The sequence below is a fragment of the Dipodomys spectabilis genome, unplaced genomic scaffold, assembly GCF_019054845.1.
Source record: "Dipodomys spectabilis isolate Male_0828 unplaced genomic scaffold, ASM1905484v1 ptg000422l, whole genome shotgun sequence".
Lineage (NCBI taxonomy): Eukaryota > Metazoa > Chordata > Mammalia > Rodentia > Heteromyidae > Dipodomys > Dipodomys spectabilis.
The window spans coordinates 6913383-6935309 of record NW_024871099.1 but is presented as its reverse complement, the minus strand read 5'-3'; the positions used below and the strand labels follow the sequence as shown (position 1 = coordinate 6935309).

At 46.2% G+C, this 21927-nt stretch overlaps 1 pseudogene; it reads right to left on the bottom strand.

The window, feature by feature from the left end:
- Positions 1 to 2310: 2310 nt before the first annotated feature.
- LOC122097574 lies at positions 2311 to 14985 on the bottom strand (annotated as a pseudogene).
- Between the last annotated feature and the right edge of the window lie 6942 nt (positions 14986 to 21927).

Sequence of the window (21927 nt, the reverse complement as noted above, 5' to 3'; positions counted from 1 at the left end):
CACTGAACTGACAGGCCCAGCAACACATCAGCCAAGTGCCCACCAAGTGCCTGCCTCCAGGGATTCAGGTTCGCCGTCACATGAGGGTGTGGGCTCCACCTTCCCCCACTATGAAGGCAAGATGCCAGACCTTAAACGGAGATACCTAGGTACCAGCAGAACTTTTCCATCAGGGAAAATAGGCCTTAACCTTCCATATAGGGGATGTGAAGAGGCTACTCAGAGGCTAGGGATTAAAACCATTTAGGGAGTTAATCAGTGCAGAATTGGAGTATTCTCTCTGTCCCTCTATCTCTCTCTATATATCTACATCTCTATTTCTATATCTAGATATCTAGAGATATAGATCTATTTCTAGATATATATATATAGGTATATCTAGATATATATAGAAAGATACATACATACATATATAGAGATAGATAGATAGATAGACAGATATATATACATATAGATATAGCTTTCCTAAAGCTATAACATCTGAATTTCTCTGAAGCAGAGCCCTCCTAGCTCACCTTGAGCTAGCATCTGTATTGAGTGAAGCCTCTCTCGCCTTTAAGCTTTTCAGCATTGGATGGAGAATTTCCCCCACATGCAAGAGGCAGGTGGATGGCTACCAGAAATTATTTAGACTCAACTTCCTTACTTCAGCACCTTTAATCCTTGAAAGAGCATCAGACACATCCATCCCAGGGGACCAGGCAGAGGCAGGCAGGCACAGGAGAAAGATTATTACAATGTTTATCAGAGGAGCCATATTTCCCCCAAGAGGGCACACATGACACCTTTCCCTATCAGGTAGCAGGGTCTGAGGGATAGGAAGTGAGGCAGATGGGAGCTCAGGTGGGTCTGTTTGGAGAGAGGGAGGAGCCAACTGTATAGCGGGAACTCCAGGAATGGGAGAGGGCCCAGGTGTGGGTGGAGCTGAGGACCAAAGGTGAGCATAATATTAACAATCCTAGCTACTCAGGAGGCTGAGACCTGAAGGTTGTAGTTTGAAGCCAGCCTGGGTAAGAAAGCCCCTGAGAATCTTGTCTCCAATGACCCACTAAAAAGCTGGAAGCAGAGTTGGGGCTCAAGTAGTAGAGTGCTAGCACAAAAAGCTGAAGGTATAGTGCCCAAGCCCTGAGTTCAAGGCCCAAGAGACTCTGTCTCTCTCTCTGTCTTTCTATCTCTGTCTGACTCTCTCTCATACACACACTAACCTGAAGGGTAGAAATAAAGGACATATCATTATGCATTACTACAATAGAGGATCAAGCTGATATTGTTAGTGTCATTTTCTTGTGTGTGTGTGCCAGCCTTGTGGCTTGAATTCAAGTCCTGTGCACTGTCTCTGAGGTCCTAGGGCTTGAAGTCCTGGGCACTGTCCTAAGCTTTTGTGCTGAAAGCTGGCACTCGACCATTTGAGCCACAGCTTCACTTCAAGTTTTCAGTGGTTCATTGGAGATAAGAATATCATGGGCTTTCCTGCTTGGGCTGGCTTGGCAACATGATTCTTGAATCTCAGCCTCCTGAGTAGCTGAACTACAAGTGTGAACCTCCAGCCCCTGACTGTTAGTGACATTTTTCACCTAGGTTTTCTTGAAGGTCCAGGACCTTAATGGGGTCATTTTCAGTTCTTGTTGGGGGTTTCTTGTGAGCCAGAGCTCTCTGCATGAATAAACATAATATGGAAAGGCTTGTCTCTATATCTTACTTTTTTTTATACGCTCCCCTTGCTTGTGCTCTTCATTTTCCTATCCCAATTTCACGTTGTTAGCATAGTTAATCTAAGTGTTTGCACGATGCACAATAAACTTACTTACATTTAACAGTCTTTTGAGTTTGGTGTTGACTTTATTGAGGGAGGAGGGAGAAGGAAGACAGAAATGCAGGGCAAATGGATTAGGGACTACATTTTGGTAACATCCGTGGCAGAAAAGAAAAGGAAAATAAAGAGACAACATAAAGATGTAGAAAAAAAGTACCAGAGTTTGGTGTAGGCAGACATCAAGGTAAGAAGATTAGGTATGGAGTTTGTGTTAACTCACAAGCATTTTGCCAAAATCTTGGACAGGGCATAGATTTCTTTAAATTTTCTTTTCTCCTCTTGATTAAAATATCCAGCTGTGTATTTGCAGAGAACCCTTCCTGATCTGAGGCCCCAGAAAAAAGGGGAGAATGCCCATTCTTAGTGTGATGGTGAGAATTTAAGGAGCAGGAGCAGGAGGGGGAGGAGGAGGAAGAAAGGCAGCCAGAGGAAGAGGAAGACAGGAGGAAGAGGCCCAGCAAAAGCACATGGTTTATTATTGGCCCGTCAAGGGCCACTCAGCGGGCCACTAGGCAGAAATGATAAATTGGGGGAATGTTGCCAAAGCCTGAAATTCTGGGGGCGATATCAATGTCAGCAGGTGGCACCAGTGAGCTTAAGGAGAAGTTCTGAAGGGTGGAGGTGAAGTAGAAGAAGAGTTCCATGGGGGCCAGGGCCTCCCCAAGGCACATCCACGTTCCTGCAGGCACAGAAGAGGTGGGAGGGTTGAATAGGGTCTAGGGAGATTTTTTTCTTTTACTTTCTTTTGGTGCCAGTCCTGGGGCTTGAACTCAAGGCCTGGGCATTGTTCCAGAGCTTCCCCACCCCCCATCCACGCCCTTCAAGGCCAACGTTCTACCGCTTGAATAGAGTTACACAGTTACCAGAAGAAAAGGCCACAAAGGCATCATTGTTCTTGAAGCGTCCCTGTTCATCCAGGAAGCGCTGAGGATAAAAGTCATTTGGGTGTTGGAAGTATTTGGGGTCTCTGAGGTCGGAGCCAAGTAGTGGATAGACATCTGTGCCTGGTGAGAAGATGAAGGGAATAAGAAAAAGTCAGTGTTGAGTAAGGAGCATCCTAAGAGAGAGAGGGAGGTGTGGAGGAGATAAAGAGGTGACAGTGAATGCAATCTCACCTTGGGCAGAAGGTAGCCTCGGAAGGGAGTGTCCCAGGTGATGTTCCGGGGGATGCCCATAGGTGCGATGTCCGTCAGTCTCTGGATCTCATGGATGACTGCATCCGTGTAGGGCATCTTGATGCAATCCTCCATCATAGGAATCCGGTGTGGTCCAATCATCTGGGTAATCTCTTCCTGGACCTTGGCTGGAAGAATCCAGGAAGACATTTTACAAAAGGGTACAGGAAAGGCTGGGAATGTGGCTTAGTGGTAGAGTGCTTGCCTAACCTGCATGAAGCCCTGGGTTCTATTCCTCAGTAACACACAAACAGAAAAAGCTGGAAGTCGCGCTGTGGCTCAGGAGGTAGAGTGCTAGCCTTGAGCAGAAGAAGCTCAGGGACAGTGCCTAGGCCCTGAGCTCAAGCCCCAGGTCTAGCAAAAAAAAAAAAAAAAAAAGGCAGGTAAACTGATGCTGCCAGTGGCTCATGCCTGTCATCACAGCTACTCAGGAGGCTGAGATCTGAGGATTGCTGTTTGAAGCCAGCTTGGGCAGAAAAGTCCATCAGACTCTTATCTCCAATGAAATCACAGAAAAAGCTGGAAGGGACACCATGGCTCAAAGTGGTAGATTGCTAACTTTGAGCAATAGGAGCTCAGGGACAGCACCCAAGCCCTGAGTTCAAGCCCCACAAGTGAAAAACATAAAAGTTAATAAAAAGAAGGCAAGAAAGGGCAGGAGGTGTTTCTGTCAGAGTAGCTTGGGCAGATGCTGGTCTGGATTTTGCAAATACCATGGAGTTACAGATCTTGAGTTGGGGGGATTAATTTTTATCTCCAGTACAAATTATTGTTCACCCCTGAAGGTAAAAATCCTTGTGTGATTTGTTGTGTTTTGTTTCTTTGTGTTGTTATTGGGGCTTGGACTCCGGGCCTGGGCACAGTCCCTGAGCTTTTCCACTAAAGGCTAGAGCTCTACCACTTGAGCCACAGCTCCATTTCTAGTTTTTTTTTTTGCTGAAATAAGCGTCTCACAGAATTTCCTGCCTAGGCTGGTTTTGTACCACAATATTCAGATCTCAGCCTCCTCTGTAGCTAAGATGACAGGCATGAGCCACCAATGCCTGGCATATCTTGCCTTTTCAAAATTCTATCTTCCTTTCTTCCTGTCAGAGGAGTGGGAGATGTCAGCTCAGCTCACCTTCTACATGAGGATATTTCATTAAGAGCAACATTCCATAGCGTAGGGTCGAACTCACTGTTTCTGTGCCAGCAAAGAAGAGATTGAGGGTGGTGAGCACCAAATTCCTGAGGTTGAATTCTGTGTGTGGATGCTTTTTATCCTGGGAGAGAAGGAGATCATGAATAGGATTATCTTTTTCTTTCTCTTTCTTTCTCTGTGTTTTTTGGGTTCCCGCCCCTCTCCCCCCACCTCCCTGCAATGTAAAATGTAGATTTCTATGTGTGAGTCCTGGGGCTTGAACTCAGGCCTGGGTGCTATTCTTTCGCTGCTTTGCTCAAGACTAGCACTATACCACTTGAGCCATAGCATTACTTCTGGCTCTTTTTGGTGGTTCTTTGGGGATGAATCCCCTATGGACTTTCCTGCCGGGGTTGGCTTTGAACCATGATCCTCAGATCTCAGCCTCCTGAATGTCTAGGATTACAGATGGGAGTTACTGATGCCTAGCAAGGTAGATATTTTTGGAAATGTAGAAGATAGGCAAGCCAAGCCCAGAAGCAGGAGTGAGTTTGGTGTGTTAGAAGAATAGTAAGGCAGACATGGGGACTGGGAAGGGGGGAGAGCAGAGAGAACTGGGAGAAGAAAGCAGAGTGCAATTAAAATTTGTGTTTCTTTGTTTTGTGTTTTTTCCAATCCTGGGCCTGGAACTCAGGGCCTGGGTTCTGTCCCTGAGCCTCTCTATGCTCAAGGCTAGTACTCTATCAGGAAAATTTTGTGATATGAAGATGCAACTTTCTAGCTGGGTGCTGGTGGCTCACGCCTGTTATCCTAGCTACTCAGGAGGCTGAAATCTGAGGATTGAGGTTCAAGGCCAGTTCAAGGGCAGGAAAATCTATGAGGCTTTATAATGAGCCACCAAAAAAAAAATCCAGAAGTGGAGCTGTGGCTCAAGTGGTAGAGCATTAGCTTTGAGGGGAAAAGCTCAGGGACAGCACTCAGGCCCTGATTTCAAGACCTAGTACTGGCATGCACATGTGTGCATGTACACACAAACACACACACACACACACACAAACACACACACACACACACACAGTATGAAATAAGGATTAAGTGACCCCAGCAGGACTTCAAGGAGAGAACAGGGTTGGAGTGTGGGGGGGAAGTGGGTACCTGGTGCATCTTTATAAGGAAGCAGTCGATGAAATCTCACGGGTTTTGGGGTCAAGCGTGACTTCATTGGCCTTAACTCTGGATGCTATCAAGGCCTTAAGGTCCTCTATCAAGTCATAGAGGTGGTTGTGTCTTCTGAGCAAATACTGCATGACTCCCGAATACATGTCATACAGCTGATTACCCGAGTGACAGAGATGTGTCAGCCATGGGGAGCAGGAGGCCAGGGGAACTAACCAGGTGACCTGAGACTGGGATCAGGAAAGAGCTAGGGTTGAGAATTTGGGGTGACCTTTATAGATTGATTCATTGGTTGATGGATGGATTGAATTTCGTCATTTACAGGTCTTGAATTTGGGGCCTGGACGCTGTCCCTGAGCTTCCTTGTGCTCAAGGCTAGCTCTCTACCACTTTGAGACACAGCGGCACTTCTGGTTTTCTGGTGCATTGGACATAAGAGTCTCACAGGGACTTTCCTGCCCAGGCTGGCATTGAACTGCAATCATCAGCCCTCAGTGTCCTGAGTAGCTAGGATGACAGGCAGGAGCCACCTTCGTCTGTCAGGGTTGGGACTGGGGGTCCAGGGAAAGTGAGTCCCTGTGGTCACCTGGGCCCAGGGCATGCTCATCTCAATGAAACTCTCATTAATCATCTCCAGAAGGCTCAGGAACTGCTTGTCTTGGTAGTTGAAGCAGTTTCCAAAGACCACGGAACTGATGACATTAGACACCATGCGGCTCAGGAAGAAGGTGGGATCGATCGGGGTGCCTGGGGCCGGGCAGTGGAAATCATCTGTATTGGACATGATCTCGGGCGACAATGGAGTCTGTCATGCAATGGTGGAATTTGACTCTTAGACCTGCTGCTCTGTGGCACCAAGGGAGTAACTTCATGTTTGTAAACTGAGCCTATATCTCCCTGTCTGCAAAATGGTTGAGACCCTAACTAGGCATCTAGATAATGATCTGTAAGAAAAATTTCACTCAGTGCCTGGTGTGCAATAAGCACACTGAGAGCCAGGTATAGTAGTGCATGAGCTTAGTCCCAGCACTGCAAAGGCTAAAGATAAATGGAAGTATAAAGCCAGCCTGGGCTATACAATGACACGCCCTTATCATCAAAACTCTCCATACAGATTTTGGGAGTCCACTGGTGAAGGGTTCTGGATAAGTAGCCTCTAAGGGTCTTCCATTTTGATTTTTTTTGATCCATCATGGGGCCTGAACTCTGGGCCTGGACACTGTCAATCAGCTCTTCAGCTCAAGGCTAGCACTCTACCACCTGAGCAACAGCACCATTTCTGGTTTTTTGTGCTTATGTGGTCTGAGGAATCGAACCCAGGGCCTCATGTACGCAAGGCAAGCACTCTACTAGTGAGCCACCTTCCCAGTCCCCATGCTGATGTTTTTTGGTGGGTACTAGGGCCTGAACTCAGGATGAAGTCTGGTCCTCTATTTTGAGCCGCAGCTCCACTTTGTAGTTTTAGTGGTTAATAAGAGATAAAGAGTCTCACAGACTTTCCTGCCTGGACTGGCTTTGAACCACATTCCTCAAGATAGGAGACTCCTAGTAGCTAGGATTATAGAAGTGAGCTACAGGTGCTTGGCTAATGTCAAATTTTTAACATGTAACCTGGCTGGAAATCTCAGTAAATTGTGGAGAGTTTCTATCTTCTCTCATTTCAGAGATTTCTGCCACCAAGGCCCATCTTCTTATGATTGAACTTTCCTCCATTAGCAGCTCACCATCTAGCAGCCCTTCCCATTGTGGGAGCCCACTACTCCTATGCCTTTTGTCTTCCGGAATTCCTCTAGTAGGTACGCAATCTCTTCCTGAACTCGTTCCTCAGTGCTCCGCTTTCCCATCCCAAAGTTTTGGAGGACAGTCAGAGAAAAACAGCGAAGGACCTTCCATCGTTCTCCATTGGCCAAACCTGCCGAGATGTGAGAGTAACTTTCCCTCTGCCCTTCCCTGCTCTGTGGCCAACACTGTGGTAGTCAGGATGGAGACAGACTAGTAAAGGTCTCAACTCTGATCTGGGGGAAACTTCCCCCAATTTTCCACTCAAAGTGTGTGTGTGGAGGGGAAGAACTACGATTGCCTCTCATGTGGATATAACCAGATTAGTGAGTTGTTTGAAAATACAATGAACTTATTTTGGCAGTTTAATGAATGGAAGAGTTTATGACTGGAATTGTGGGTGGGTGCAATGGATGGATGGATGATGGATGGATGGATGATAGATAGATAGATACATGGATGGATGGATGCACAGATGGATAATGGAGAAATGGATAAATGGATGGATAGATGAAAGAGTAATAGACTTATGAATGAGGAGGAGGCTTGTAAATGGAATGATGAGTGAATGAAATATAATTGAGAGGTGTATTCACAGTTGGTTGGAAAGGTTCTTCTTTATTAGAAGACTCACTAATAAATGTACTTTGACAGATTTATGAAGCAATAGATAGGAGTGGGAAAATACAGGGACCAAGAGGTCGATGAGAGAAGGAACAGACCAAGTGAGCCCGATTGGGATGGAAGGATACAGAGAGGAAGATGCCAAGGATACACACTAGAAAATAAGCTTCTGGAACCTCTTGTGTTATACACGTGTATACAGTGGAAGTTAAGAAATAATGTTAGTGGGACCATGGGACAGTGGTTCATACCTGTAATCCTTACTACTGAAGAGGTGAAAAAGCTCATAGACATTGTCCTGGACCTGAGTTTAATCCCCACCTAGGGGTGGCACAAACACACACACACACACACACACACACACACACACACACACACACACACACAGATTAACAGTAAACCCCAAAGTGGAATCCCACTCACCATGTGGCATTACCTGCTCTCTCTCACCACCAGCTTTCTTTTTCTTTTTCTTTTTCTTTGTGCCAGTCCTTGGCCTTAAGTTCAAGGCTCAGTTCCTGAGCTTCTTTCCCAAGGTTAGTACTCTACCACTTAAGCCACAGCACCACTTCCGGCTTTCTGTGTATGTGGTTCTGAGCAATCGAGCCCAGGGCTTCATGAATGCTAGGCAAGCACTCTATCACTAAGCCACATTCCCTGCCCAACTACCAGCTTTCATATCAGCAAAATGAGCCTAATTTTGATAGTTTTTCATAAAGGACTCAAAACAAGGATTCCTGCATTTCTGGTCTTCTCAAAGAACATGGAACATACCACATGCACTGTGATCATTTTCCTTCCTTCCGTCCTTGCTTCCTTGCTTGCTTGCTTGCTTCCTTCTTCCTTCCTTCCCTCCTTCCCTCCCTTCCTCCCCCCTCCCTTCCTCTCTTCCTTCCTTCCTTCCTTCCTGCCTGCCTGCCTGCCTTCCTTCCTTCTGTCCTTCCTTTTTCTTTTCTCTTTTGTTTGTGGTGGTTGTGGACTCTGCCTACTTTAGGGAGCACAGGATGAGGGCAGGCCTCTAGGTGGTTGACAAAAGTCTCAACAAGTCTCTAACCAAGACACCCACCCTCTCCTACTCAGAAAAAGTACATGACCCACCTAGAAGAACTTCAAGAAGGTCTGGAGATTTCTGGCTTCCTCAGGACCCACGAGTGCAAGTCCCTGGACACCATGGGTGTATGTGAGGGTGGTGGGCCAGGCAGCATGAGGGACAGTGGACAGAGATAAGAGGGAGGCTCTGCTGGGTGACGATGGCTCACGCCAATCATCCTAGCTATTTAAGAGGCCGGAGATCTGAGGATCGAGGTTCCAATCCAGCCTGGGTAGAAAAGTCCCTGAGAGACTCTTATCTCTAATTAGCTACTCTAAAACCCAGAAGTGAAGCTGTGGCTCTAGGGGTAGATCGCCAGCCTTGAGCAGAAAGAGACTCAGAGTACTGCCCAAGTCCTGAATTCAAGCTCCACAACCAACATAAATAAATAAAGTCTCAAGAGGACTTTTCTTCCTGGGACGGCTTTGAACTGTGATACTCAGATCTCAGCCTCTTGAGTAACTAGAATTACAGGCATGAGCAACTGGTGCCTGGCTTGATCAGTATTATTTTACATGATCAGAGGCATGTAGACATTTCACCTTTGTGTTTCTCCTTGGTCTCACTGTGAGTGCATGCATGGAGTCCTGCATCATTTATTATGTGCCCGTGTGTTTGAGGTATAGCTTCGGCATTGTAACCACTTTTCTTTGGTGGTGTTTGGTCATGGTTGTGACTTACCATAGCCTTGGAAGTTCTGCTCTATGGTTGCTATTTCTCCATGGCCACTGAAGTCATCTGCTTGATCTACCAGCGTCTCCTTCACTGCATCATGCTCGGATAAAATAACCAACGGCCGGAGACCCAAGTACACAGTAAACACGTCGCCATATTTCTTCTAGAGCTGGGAGGGAAGGAAGGCATGGAGGAGGTGAGGGCTGAAGTAGGTCATAAGAACAAGTCAAGGAGTTGATGGAGGGCTGAGGGATGTCAGAGGAATGCAATAACAGATAAAGATACATCCTATGTTTGAACAGCCTTCACATTTGTGACCCTAAGGCAGGGGTTGGGTGGGGACCCACACCCAGACAACCAAAGGTGAAAGTTCTTGGGGGCAGGTGGCTCCAACCTGTCATCCTGGCTACTCAGGAGACTGAGATCTGAGGATCATGGTTCAAAGTCAGCCTGGGCAGGAAGGTCTGTGAGACTCTGATCTCCAATGAACCACCAAAAATCCAGAAGTAGATCTGTGGTTCAAGTGGTAGAGCACCAGCCTTGAGCACAAAAGCTTAGGAACAGCACCTGCCAAAGGACAGACAGACAGACAGACAGACAGACAGACACACACACACACACACACACATACACACATACCAAGATAATTGTTTTAGTATCTGTAAAGTGGTGGATGTAGATTAGATGAACTCAGACCCATGTTTCTCTCTATAAAACATTAACTTTATAACCATGTGTTTGTTGTGTGTATGTGCATGCTTTGTGTGTGTGTGTGTGTGCGAGTGTGTGTGTGTGTGTGTGTATATTTATCTGTATGTACTGGGACTTGAACTCAACGCCTGGGCACTGCCTCTTTGCTAGCACTCTATCTCTTTGAGCCACCTCTGGTTTTTTTTGTTGTTGTTGTTTTTGCTGGTGAATTGGAGATAAGAGTCTCATAGAATTTCTGGCTCAGGCTGGCTTTGAACCAGCATCCTCACATCTCAGGTTCCTGAATAGCTGGGATTACAGGCATGAACCACTGGCACCCACACTAACTTTCTAGACTCTTGAGAAACTGACCTTCCAACTTTTAAAACAATCTGACCACAAGAGCCCTTGCCTTCCAAACTCCTGACATTAAGCAGAGATGTACCCCAATGCACAAGTAAGTTCTCATGAAGTTTCTGATTCTGGGATTGTTTTCCACATTCTAAGATGGCCAACCAAGTGTGTTCACTATGTGTGCTTTTGCCCAGGGCACCTGGCCGTGGGGTTCATGGCTTCCTCTCCTGTTGGGGGAGGCCCACAGACTCACCTTCATGAAAGAGTGAAAAAAGGCATCGATGCAGACCTGCAGCACATTCCCCAGGAAAGGAATTGGGGTGAGGCCTGGGGGCAGCTTTCTTCCCTTGTTGATTCATTTCCAGGCCATGAGGATGAACAGACAAGACACACTGAACCTCAGAAACATAGTCAAGGCCCTTCGAGCTCCATTGTGCCACACGGAGAGAGAGATTCACTCCTCGGCTTCAGGTCTTTCCTAAATAGTTTCTGGGAGCTTAAACTGAAATCTAAATATCCTGAAACTCAGCTGTGCTGGGTCTAAGGCCATCAGAGGGACACATTCCTTGGCAGGGGATTTATGTAACTTATAATCTCCCCCTGAGTACAAATAGATTGAATTCACCTTTGGGGAAATCTCTGGGGAGGGGTCTTCTCCTTTCTTCCTATTACCTTTTACTGCTTTTTGATTCTTATTTTTTTAAATTGTCAGTCGTGGGGCTTGAACTCGGAGCCTGGGCACTGTCTCTGAGAGCTTTTGCTCAAGGCTAGTGCTCTACCACTTTGAGCCCCAGTGCCACTTCTGGTTTTCTGGAGGTTCATTGGAGATAAGAGTCTCATGGGGACTCTCCTTCTGGGGCTGCCTTTGAACAGCCATCCTCAGATCTCAGCCTCCTGAGTAGTTAGGATCACAGACATGAGCCACCAGTGCCTGGTTTTTCTTCCTGTGTTGAATTCCCCAGTTCTTCTCATCCCCTGGTTCAAAATTCCATGTAGAGTGGAAGATAGTTGAGTATCTTTGTTGAGTTTAGGACTCAAGACAAAGTAGGTTCTCAAGTTTAGCTTTTCCTCACTGGGAAGTGTCTATCCTTTTGGGTCTCAGTTTCCAGTCTGTCAAGTATGGCAGCCATTCTATTGTAGTATGTGTGTGTGTGTGTGTGTGTGTGTGTGAGTGTGTGTGTGTGTGTGTGTGTGTGCACGCTCAGATTGGGGTACTGCTCTTGCTAGACATTTCTATTCACAGCTGCTGTTCTACCACTTAAGTCCTCCAGCACACTGGGGGTTTTTGCTGATTAATTGGAGATAGTCTCATGGGGACTTTTCTGCCCAGGCTGGCTTCAAACCATGATCCTCAGATCTCAGTTTCCTGAGTAACTAGGATGACAGGTGTGAGCCACCAGTGGCCAGATCTCAATTCTTAATTTTGACAAGAAGCCAAAGGGAAAAGAATAATCTCTTCAAGAAACTCTTGGAGCCAGGCAGAAGTGGGGCTGTGGCTTAAGTGGTAGAGCACCAACCTTGAGCGAGAAAGCTCAGGGACAGTGCTCAGGCCCTGAATTCAAGCCCCTGTCCTGGCAAACATGCGCACGCGCGCGCGCGCGCACACACACACACACACACACGCATACACACACAGACACAGATACACACACACATGCATACACAAAGTCCAACTTCCTTGACCCTCAAAGTTGTACCATACATAAAAAAAGAGGAAATAAGTATGAAAACAGGTACTTGACACAGGGATTTCCCAGTTACTTGCTTAGCTCCTGGCCCAACACCTAACGGGACCCAGAAAGTTGGGTCCCTTTTGTCTGCCTCAGCCCTGCAAAATTGTTGCTGCATCAGGCAGAGCATTGCCAAAGCTTTGATAAATATAAGAAATTCACCTGAGCTATTTGGCAAGAACATCAGTCAGGCTGCTGCTGAGCACAAACATGCCAGGGACAGAGAGAGCATGGATCAGCCTCCAGGGACCTCAAAGAAAAGCACACAGTTCCAAAACACTTGGACCCAGTGTCGACACTGACATTATACGTCTCTTCTAGTTTGGCAAATGTTCACACACAAGGTGTAAAACTAAATAAAATGGTTGTTTTTGGGGTTCTCTCTTCTATACCATGCAAGAATTGATTGGTGACTTTTCTTTCCCCTACAAGGGAACACCATAAGAAATCATAAAGGAATTTCTCATGCAAAACAACAAACTGACATCTGGCAGGCACCAGTGCTCACACCTGTCATCCTAGCAACTTCGGAGTCTAAAATCTGAGGATTGAGGTTCAAAGCCCGTCTAGGCAGGAAAGTCCATGAGGCTCTTGCTTCCAATGAGCCATTCAAAATCCAAAAGTGGAGCTGAAGTTTAAGGCTCAATTGCTAGAGTGCCAGCTTTGAGTGGACAAAGCTAAAGGACAGTGTCCAGGCCTGAGTTCAGGTTTTTGCCCAGGCTGACTTTAAACCATGACCCTCAGATCTTAGCCTCTTGAGTAGCTTGGATTACAGGGGTGAGGCACTAATGCCTGGCTGAGAAATATAATGAAGGACAGACACAAAGGAAACAGACTCCAGAGAGAAAAGATTTTCCTTTTTCCTTCTCCTTTCTTTTTGTTTTTCTTTTTTTTTGCCAGTCCTGGGGCTTGATCTCAGGTACTGAGTGTTGTTCCTAAGCCTCTAGGTGCTCCAGGCCAGGGCTCTACCACTTGAACCACAGCCCTGGTGGCTCCTGTTCATGCTCCCCCTATTCTGCATGGAAATTACACTGAAATGAGAATGGGGCCCCACCCCACCTCAGCAGCCAACAGATGATCCAAATAAGCCTTGATGCTCCCTCCTTTTGGAGTCTGCTCTAGACATACAGGCAATTATTCATGGAAGTCATGAGCCAACATCCACGTCCTACTCTTCCCCAGCTGCCAATCAATAGCTCCACCAGACCTGTGTTCTTCTAAAGCCTGTCTCCTAGACCCAGAAGCAAGCTGATGGACAGTTTATGCATATGGGTGGAGCAACGTTTCTGCCCCGCCCATTCTGTAAGGTCCAGCATCAACCCCAGAGATCTGAGGCCAGCCTCAGAGCCCAGCACCTGGCCTTGGTCCACCACAGACTTGAAACCACAGTTACTACCCAACCCGGAAGATTTCCAGATCCAAAGATATTATAGGCAGCCATGGACTTTTCTTATGACCTGTCATCCATTTTGTACTACTAATAAATCTTAAACTAATTTAAAAAAAAAGGATAGCCGGGAACAATGGCTCATGCCTATAATCCTAGCTACTAAGGAGGCTGAGATTTGAGGATCACAGTTCAAAAGTCTGTGAGACTCTTATCTCCAATAAACCACCAGACTGGAAGTAGGGCTGTGGCTCAAGTGGTAGAGCCCTAGCTCTGAACTGAAGCTGAGGAACAGCAAGAGTTCAAACCCCATGACTGACAAAAAAGAAAAAAAAGACTAAAAAGAGCTGACTGGCTAAGTACTGATGGCTCACACCTTTACTGCTACTCATACCTTTAATCCTAACTACTCAGGAGGCTGAGATCTGAGGGCTGCAGTTCGAAGCCAGCCTGGGCAAAAAAAAACCCGTTGAGTTTCTTATTTCCAATGAACCACCAAAAAGCTGGAAGTGGGGTTGTGGCTCAAGTAGCAGAGTGCTACCTGTAGACACCAAAGCTCAAAGGACAGTGCCAAGACCCTAGTTTAAGACAATGGACTCATTCACACACACACACACACACACACACACACACACACACACACACACACACACACAGCAGAAAGGTAAAAATAAAGGGCATATCATTATGTACTACTGCACTAGAATATCATGCTTGATATTGTTTGTGTCATTTTCTTGAGAGTGTACCATCCTAAGGCTTGAACTCGGGTCTGGGCATTGTCCCTGAGCTTTTGTGCTAAAGGCTGGCACTCTACCACTTGAAACAGAGCTCTACTTTCTGCTTATTTGGTGGTTCACTGGAGATAAGAGTGTCATGGACTTTCCTGCCCCAGCTGGCTTTGAACTGCAATCCTCAGATCTCAGCCTCCTGAGTGGCTAGGATGACAGGCATGAGCTCAACTGAGCAGTGCCCCTGCTCAATCTGATGTTGATAATCAAGGAATGGAACATCCAAAGATCTGGTTGTTCCTGGCTTGCATTCATCCACTCAATCTGCCAAACTCTGGCTAACCCTCTGGTTTACCCTACCAATATTCTGCCAATGTAGCCAGGTGAAACAGAGGCAAATTCTGTATCTTCCAAGGGTGACCCTTCTCCTTGCCAGGCCGTACCTTCATAAGGGCATTGTACATGTCTCCTGTGTCCAGATGGAGGTAATTCCCAATGAGGGGCAGTGACGGGGGGGGAGGGGGGGGGGAGGGAGGGGCTGGAGGCAGCTTCTTCCAGAACTTCTGGTTCCAGACAGACATCAGAACCATGGTGCTCAGACAGGCCAGGATGGCCGCCAGAAGCATGCCTGAGGCCAGCATGGTGGCGGTGGAGAAGACAGGCAGGGATGGCTGGGGCAGTGTGCGTTTAGGCTTTTGGGGGATAGAAGGGGAGGCCTTTGCTCCTATTTATTTAATGTGTCACTTTACTGCTCAATCTCATCCCATCCACCCCCATACCTTGCAACACCCTCAGCTGGGAAGGACAGGGCACACACAGCTGGGCACACTCACAGGATCCGGAGCTCCAGGCTGAATTCAGAGCTGGGGAGTGGAGATTTTCAAAGCTGTGTGGCTGATGCCTGAGACAGGACTTGGAACCCCAGACTGAAGACAGGCCAAAGACATAGAGATTTAGGGGATCCACAGTAGAATTGAAATCCTTAGATTTATTGGTGGTGACATCAGGATGTATGGGTTGGGAATCTCTCTATAACAGAGACGTGATCATGAAAATCAGAAAGCCATGGGCCAGTGACACACACACATAATCCTTGCTACTCGTTGTACTGAGATCTGGGGGTTGCGGTTCAAAGCCAGCCAGGTCAGGAAAGTCTGTGAGACTCTTCCCTTCCATAAACTACTGAATAGTAGGAAATGGAGCTATCCGTGGAACTGGTAGAGCACGAGCCTTAAGCAAAAAAAAAAAAAAAAAAAGTGCACAGACCCTGAGTTCAAGCCCCAGGACCAGCATAAAAAATGTTAGGGAGGGATATACTAAGATTATAGAGTATAGCTGTTGTAAGGATTTCTATGTGAAATTCTTCCTTCTCTCTCCTCTCCCTCTTCCTCCTCTCCCTCCTCCTTCACCTTCTCTTAGGAGACAGGCAGGGGGGAGATGCACCAGCAACTGCTATCTGTCTGGGGTCAATGGGGAGGGCCAAAGTGCAGAAAACAAAACACACAGCAATATAGGCAAGTTACTTGTTGATTTTGGAAAGGGAGAGAGGGAGGAGTTGAGTCTTGTGGTCAGCTCCCTGTTGGCCTTTGCTTAACCCCAGGCCTGTGTCCTTGCTTTGCTTCTCTTTTTCTTGAATAGAAAGTGAAGATTGGGGGCTGGGAAGGTGGCTCAGTGGTAGAGCACTTGCCTTGCATGCTCGAGGCCCTGGGTTCCATTCCTCAGCACCACATAAGCAAAAAGAAAAAAGCCGGAAGTGGCGCTGTGGCTCAAGTGGTAGAGCGCTAGCCTTGAGCTGAAGAGCTGAGGGACAGCGCCCAGGCCCAGAGTTCAGGCCCCACCACCGGACCCAAAGTAAATAAATAAATAAACAAAAAATAAATAAATAAATAAAGTGAAGATTGGAAACATCATTTCTCAGTGATTCTTGGGCCATGAATTGTTAAGAGCAATTCTCTCTCTATCTCTCTCTTACTATATCTTATTACCTTGCTGAATCAATTACATAGATGGAGGTTTCACAAACCCATATTCTGTGTCATCTATGCTATGTCTCTTTCCCATCTCAATGCCTGTGCCACGGTGATAATTTCAGCCATTTGCGCTGACATCCTTTGATAGAGGCACTGAGCCCATATTGTTTCATCTTTTTTTGTTTCTGGTCCTGGGCCTGGAACTCTGGGCTGGGCACTGTCCCTCAGCTCTTCAGCTCAAGGCTAGCACTCCCCCACTTGAGCCACAGCATCACTTCCTGCTTGATCTTTGGTGGAGACTGCTGCCTTCACATACCTTATCCCATCTTGAATAAAACTGCTCCTGTCCATGTATACCTCCTCTGCCTCCAGCAGCGGGGCATCAGGCAAGTCCAGTCTGGCAGACTAGATCAGGTCAGTTACCCCTGTACAGTCATGCAGAGGTCATCATCGAGCAACAAGCTTGCTGGGTTCAGGGTTGATGTTCTGCAGAACCTGATACAAGGTTGATCCAGGAGAAGTGCCTGGTAGTGTGTCACTTGGATATTTGACATCCATCTTTCCCGAGTACAATATTGATTTAGCTTCTGTAACTACACATTAGGCTGGCACCTGTAGAAAAGAATCCTCAGTTACTTTCCTCCCCTGAGCGAATAAAAGGGGTGTGGTTTTCTGGATTCAAAGGGGCCATGAGACCAGACTGAGCACTACACTTTTGGGGCACCTGACTGTCCAGTGTAGTCCCAGCCAGTATTAAAGACTTTCTTTTGACAGTACTCCCTGAGCCTGTGTAGTCTCTCCTGGTTAGGAGGGGGGTCTTCCCCTCAACAATTGTCTCTTTACATTGTTCTTAACACTTTCTCACATATGAATATACCAATCTTGAACTCAGCCTGGGCATTGTCCCTGAGCTCTTCAGCTCAAGGTGAGTGCTTTACCACTTGAACCACAACTCCAATTCTGTTATATTGGTGGTTAATTGAAGATAAGAGTCTCACAGTCTTTCCTGCCTAGGCTAGCTTTGAGCTGTGATCATCAGATCTCAGCCTCCTGAGTATCTAGGATTACTGGTGTGAGCCACCAGGGCTTGGTCTCTGCTTGTCTTGTAGAGAACAAGGAGGAGGACGAGGGAGAGGAGGAAGAAGAGAGATAGGAGGGAGAAGGAAGAATTTCACCTAAAGATCCTTGCAACCACAGCTATAATTTATAATCTTAGCATCTCCTTCCTAGATTTTTTTTCAATGTTGATCCTGGGGCTTGTATTTGTGGACTGTGCATTGTCAAATCTTTTTTGCTTTTGCTAGTGTTCTACCAGTTTCACCACAGCTCCACTTCCTACTTTTTCGTAGTTTTTGGAAGGGAAGAGTTTCACAGACTTTCCTGACCTGGCTGGCTTTGAACTGCAACCCCCAGATCTCAGTACACACACACACACACACACACACACACACACACACACACACACACACACACACACACACACACACACGATATAAAAAGCTATGTAAACGCCTCAGCAAATTGCATAAAGTGCCTGGGACTTGGCTCCTGTCAAAGGCCATAACCAGGCTTGGAGCTGCACGGTCTGATTGTGCTCAGCCATGCACAGAGACTTTGAATGTGAGCTGCTTCTTCTGCTTGGAACTCAATCTCCAAACTCGCCTTTCTCCTTCCACTGAAAATCCGTACCCAGCTTTACCCTGCAGCCTGGATCTACAAAGATAAGCTCCCTTGAATGTGCACGTTCCGCCCTCCTTCATTCACTCTCTCTGTTCACCAAGCCTCACCACAAGTTCCTACAGGTGCCCCCAAAACAACACTGATTCATATGAATATCCATTGTTCAAAGGAGCTTCAACATATGCTTTTATTTTTGTCTGTGTGCTGGTACTGAGGCTTGAACTCAGGGCCTGGGCACTGTCCTTTAGCTTTGTCCATTCAAGGCTGTCACTCTACCTCTTGAGCCTTAAACTTCAGCTCCACTTTTGGCTTTTGAATGGTTCATTGGAAGTAAGAATTTCAGACTTTCCTGCCTACACTGGCTTTAAACCTCAATCCTCAGATCTCTGCCTCCTGAGTTGCTAGGATGACAGGTGTGAGCACTGGAGCCTGCCAGATGTTTGTTTGTTGTTTTTGAATGAGAAATTCCCTTTATGATTTCTTATGGTGTTCACCTGCAGAAGAAAGAAAAGTCAACAATTAATTCTTGCATGATATAGAAAAGAGAACCTCAAAACAACAATTTAGGTTAGTTTCAGACCTTGTGTGTGAACATTTGCCAAACTGGAAGACACGTGTAATGTCGGTGTTAACATTGGCTCCAAGTGTTTTGACATTGTGTGCACTTCTGTGAAGTCCTTGGAGGCTGGTGCATGTCCTTTATATAAGGTCATGCACATATATATGCTAATTTGCTTCATTTAGCTCAATTGATAATAGCAAAATATTGCTGTTTCACATCCTATATTGTTTTATTCCTCAATCAAAACTCCAAATTAAAAAATATCTTTCTCCCTGGAGTCTGTTTCTTTTGTCCCTGTCTTTCATTAAACTTCTTTCTCTGCTGAGCACTGGTAATCCAGTAATATAGCTCACACCTGTAATCCTAGCTACTCAGGGGTCTGAGATCTGAGGATCCTGGTTCAAAACAAGCCCCAGCAGAGAAGTCTCCCCTATGAGACTCTTATCTACAATTAATCATTCAAAAACAAGAAGTAGAGCTGTGGCTCAAAGTGATAGAGCACTAGCTTTAAGCAAAAGAGCTCAAGGATTGCACTGAAGCCATGAGTTCAAGCCCCAGGACCAACAAAAAACAAATTAATAAACTTCTTTCTCTTTGTTTCCACACTAGTTCTTCTCATTTCTGGGCAGGAACCATTCTGGTAGCTACATGTATTAGTTATCCAAACAACTAGACAGAGGAAAAAACAAAACAAAACAAAAGACACTGACTTTCTTCTCTTCCTTGGTTTTCTCCTTCATGACATTTCACCCACCCTACCCCCAGCTCCAAACTCTCAGAAAGAAAGCACCCCACCCAAATGCTCAGAAACAAATATCTTCAATATTCTGGTCACAACCTCTTAATCCCCAGCCTCACCTTCCTCTTCCCTGGCCTGGCCTGGCACTACCTGATTGACTGGATCTTTGGTTAAGATTGCAGAGAACATAAATAGTAGGTAGAAGATCAAATCTCTTTCCTCTTAAGAGACACGTGCGTGCATGCGTGCACTGAATGTGGGGCTTGAACTAGGGGGTTGGCACGGTCCCAGAATTTTTGTGTTCAAGACTGATGCTCTACCAGTAGAACCACAGCTATACTTCTAACTTGATAGATAAGGATCTCAACAAATTTTCTTGCCTGGCTGGCTTTGAACCATGATCCTCAGATCTCAGCCTCCCGAGTAGCTTGGATTATAGGCATGAGTCACTGATGCCCAACCTTAAGAAACTTTTGAGTGGCTGGGAAGGTGGCTCAGTGGTAGAGCGCTCGCCTTGCATGCCAGAGGCCCTGGGTTCGATTCCTCAGCACCACATAAGCAAAAAGAAAAAAGCCGGAAGTGGCGCTGTGGCTCAAGTGGTAGAGCGCTAGCCTTGAGCTGAAGAGCTGAGGGACAGCGCCCAGGCCCAGAGTTCAGGCCCCATGACCAGACCCAAAAAAAAAAAAAACTTTTGAAAATCTTTTTTTTCCAGCACTGAGGACTGAACTCAGGGTCTTTTCACTTGTCAGGCAGTGCTCTTTCACTGAGCTAAATGCGCAACCCCTAAGATCTGCTCTATCATTCTGGAATCTTCACTTTCAGGTTTACAAGGATTTTCACCCCAAGAACTATAGGCAATAAAGTAACAAAAATAGAAAAGAAAGCCAGGCATGGGTTTTATTTTACTCAGTAGACACTATATAGAAAATGAAATGTTCAATTTGTGGGGCAGGGACTGGGGAACTGGAAACTGGGGGAAAGCAAAGGAAGAGTGACATTGTCCCAAGCAACAAATATAGTCATTACCTGACTTATGGAAAGGGGACCCCCTGTACAACACCTTCATAATATCAACAAAATCGTATTAACGATAAATGAGAGTCCTCATCTCCCAACTCTTGTAGCATCTGCCTACTTTTCCTTCCCTACTCTCACATGAGTTTAGGAAAGTGGAGGAGGTGTTTGGGGGTTTCCCCCATTTTTATGTTTTTATTCAGAGTTTAATCAGGGCTATTTTCTGGCGTTGCATAAAGAAAAACAAGCAAAGCTGGGTGATCAGGTGTGTCAGTTAAGAACATGGAATGTAGCAGGGTACCAATGTTCATGCCTCTAATACCCTCTCCTCACGAGGCTGAGACCTGAGGATCTCAGTTGAAAACCAATCTAGGCAGAAAACCAAAGAGACTGACTGATCTCTAGTGAACCAACAAAATTCTGGAAGTGGGCCTGTTGCTCTATAGGTAAGAGGGAAGTAGGGGGAGGGGGAGGAAAGCTAAAGGGACAGCACCCAGGCTCTTCTGAGTTCAAGCCCCCAAGATGTATGAATTCAAAATAAATGAACAAGCCAGACTGAGCACCAGTGGCTCACTCCTGTAATCCTAGCTACTCAGGTGGCTGAGATCTGAGGATCACAGTTCAAAGCCAGCCTGGGCAGAAAAGACTCTAGCATGAGAATCTTTACTCCAATGAACCACTCAAAAACCAGAAGTAGAGCTATGGCTCTGAGTGGTAGAGCACTAGCCATCAGCACAAAGAGGTCAGAGAGTGCCCAGGCAGAATTCAAGCCCCATGACCAAATAAAAAATAAAAATAGGGTCAGACGCTGGTGGCTCACACCTGTAATCCTATGTACTCAGGAGATTGAGAGCTGAGGATCACGGTTCAAAGCCAGCCTGGGCAGGAAAGTCCGTGAAACATTTATCTCCAATAAACCACCAGAAAACCAGAATTGGCACTGTGGCTTAAGTGGTAGCGTGCTTGCCTTGAGCTGAAGAGCTTAGGGAAAGCACCCAGCTCAGAGTTCAAGCCCCATGACCGACAAAAACAAAATGAAATAAAATAAAATAATAAAAAATTTAAAAATAAAAATAAAATAAAAAGTATGGAAACTCCAACACAAATTGCATAAAGCTGCCTGGGACTTGGCTTCTGTCAAAGGCCATAACCAGGCTTGGAGCTGCACCGTCTGATTGCACTCAGCCATGCATGGAGACTTTGAATGAGAGCTGCTGCTTCTGCTTGGAACTCAATCTCCAGACTTGCCTTTCTCCTTGCACTGGAATCCCTACCCAGCTTTACCCTGCAGCCTGGATCCACAAGCTAGACTCCATTGTATGTGCACATTCCGCCCTCCTTCACCCTCTCTCTGTTCACCAAGCCTCACCTACAAGTTCCTACAGATGCCCCCAAAACAACATTAATTCATATGAATATCCGTTGTTCAACGGAGCTTCAACATATGCTTTTTTTGTCTGTGTGCTGGTACTGAGGCTTGAGCTCAGGGCCTGGGCACTGTCCTTTAGCTTTGTCCACTCAAGGTTGGCTCTCTACCTCTTGAGCCTTAAACTTCAGCTCCACTTTTGGCTTTTGAATGGTTCATTGGAAGTAAGAGTCTAATGGACTTTCCTGCCTA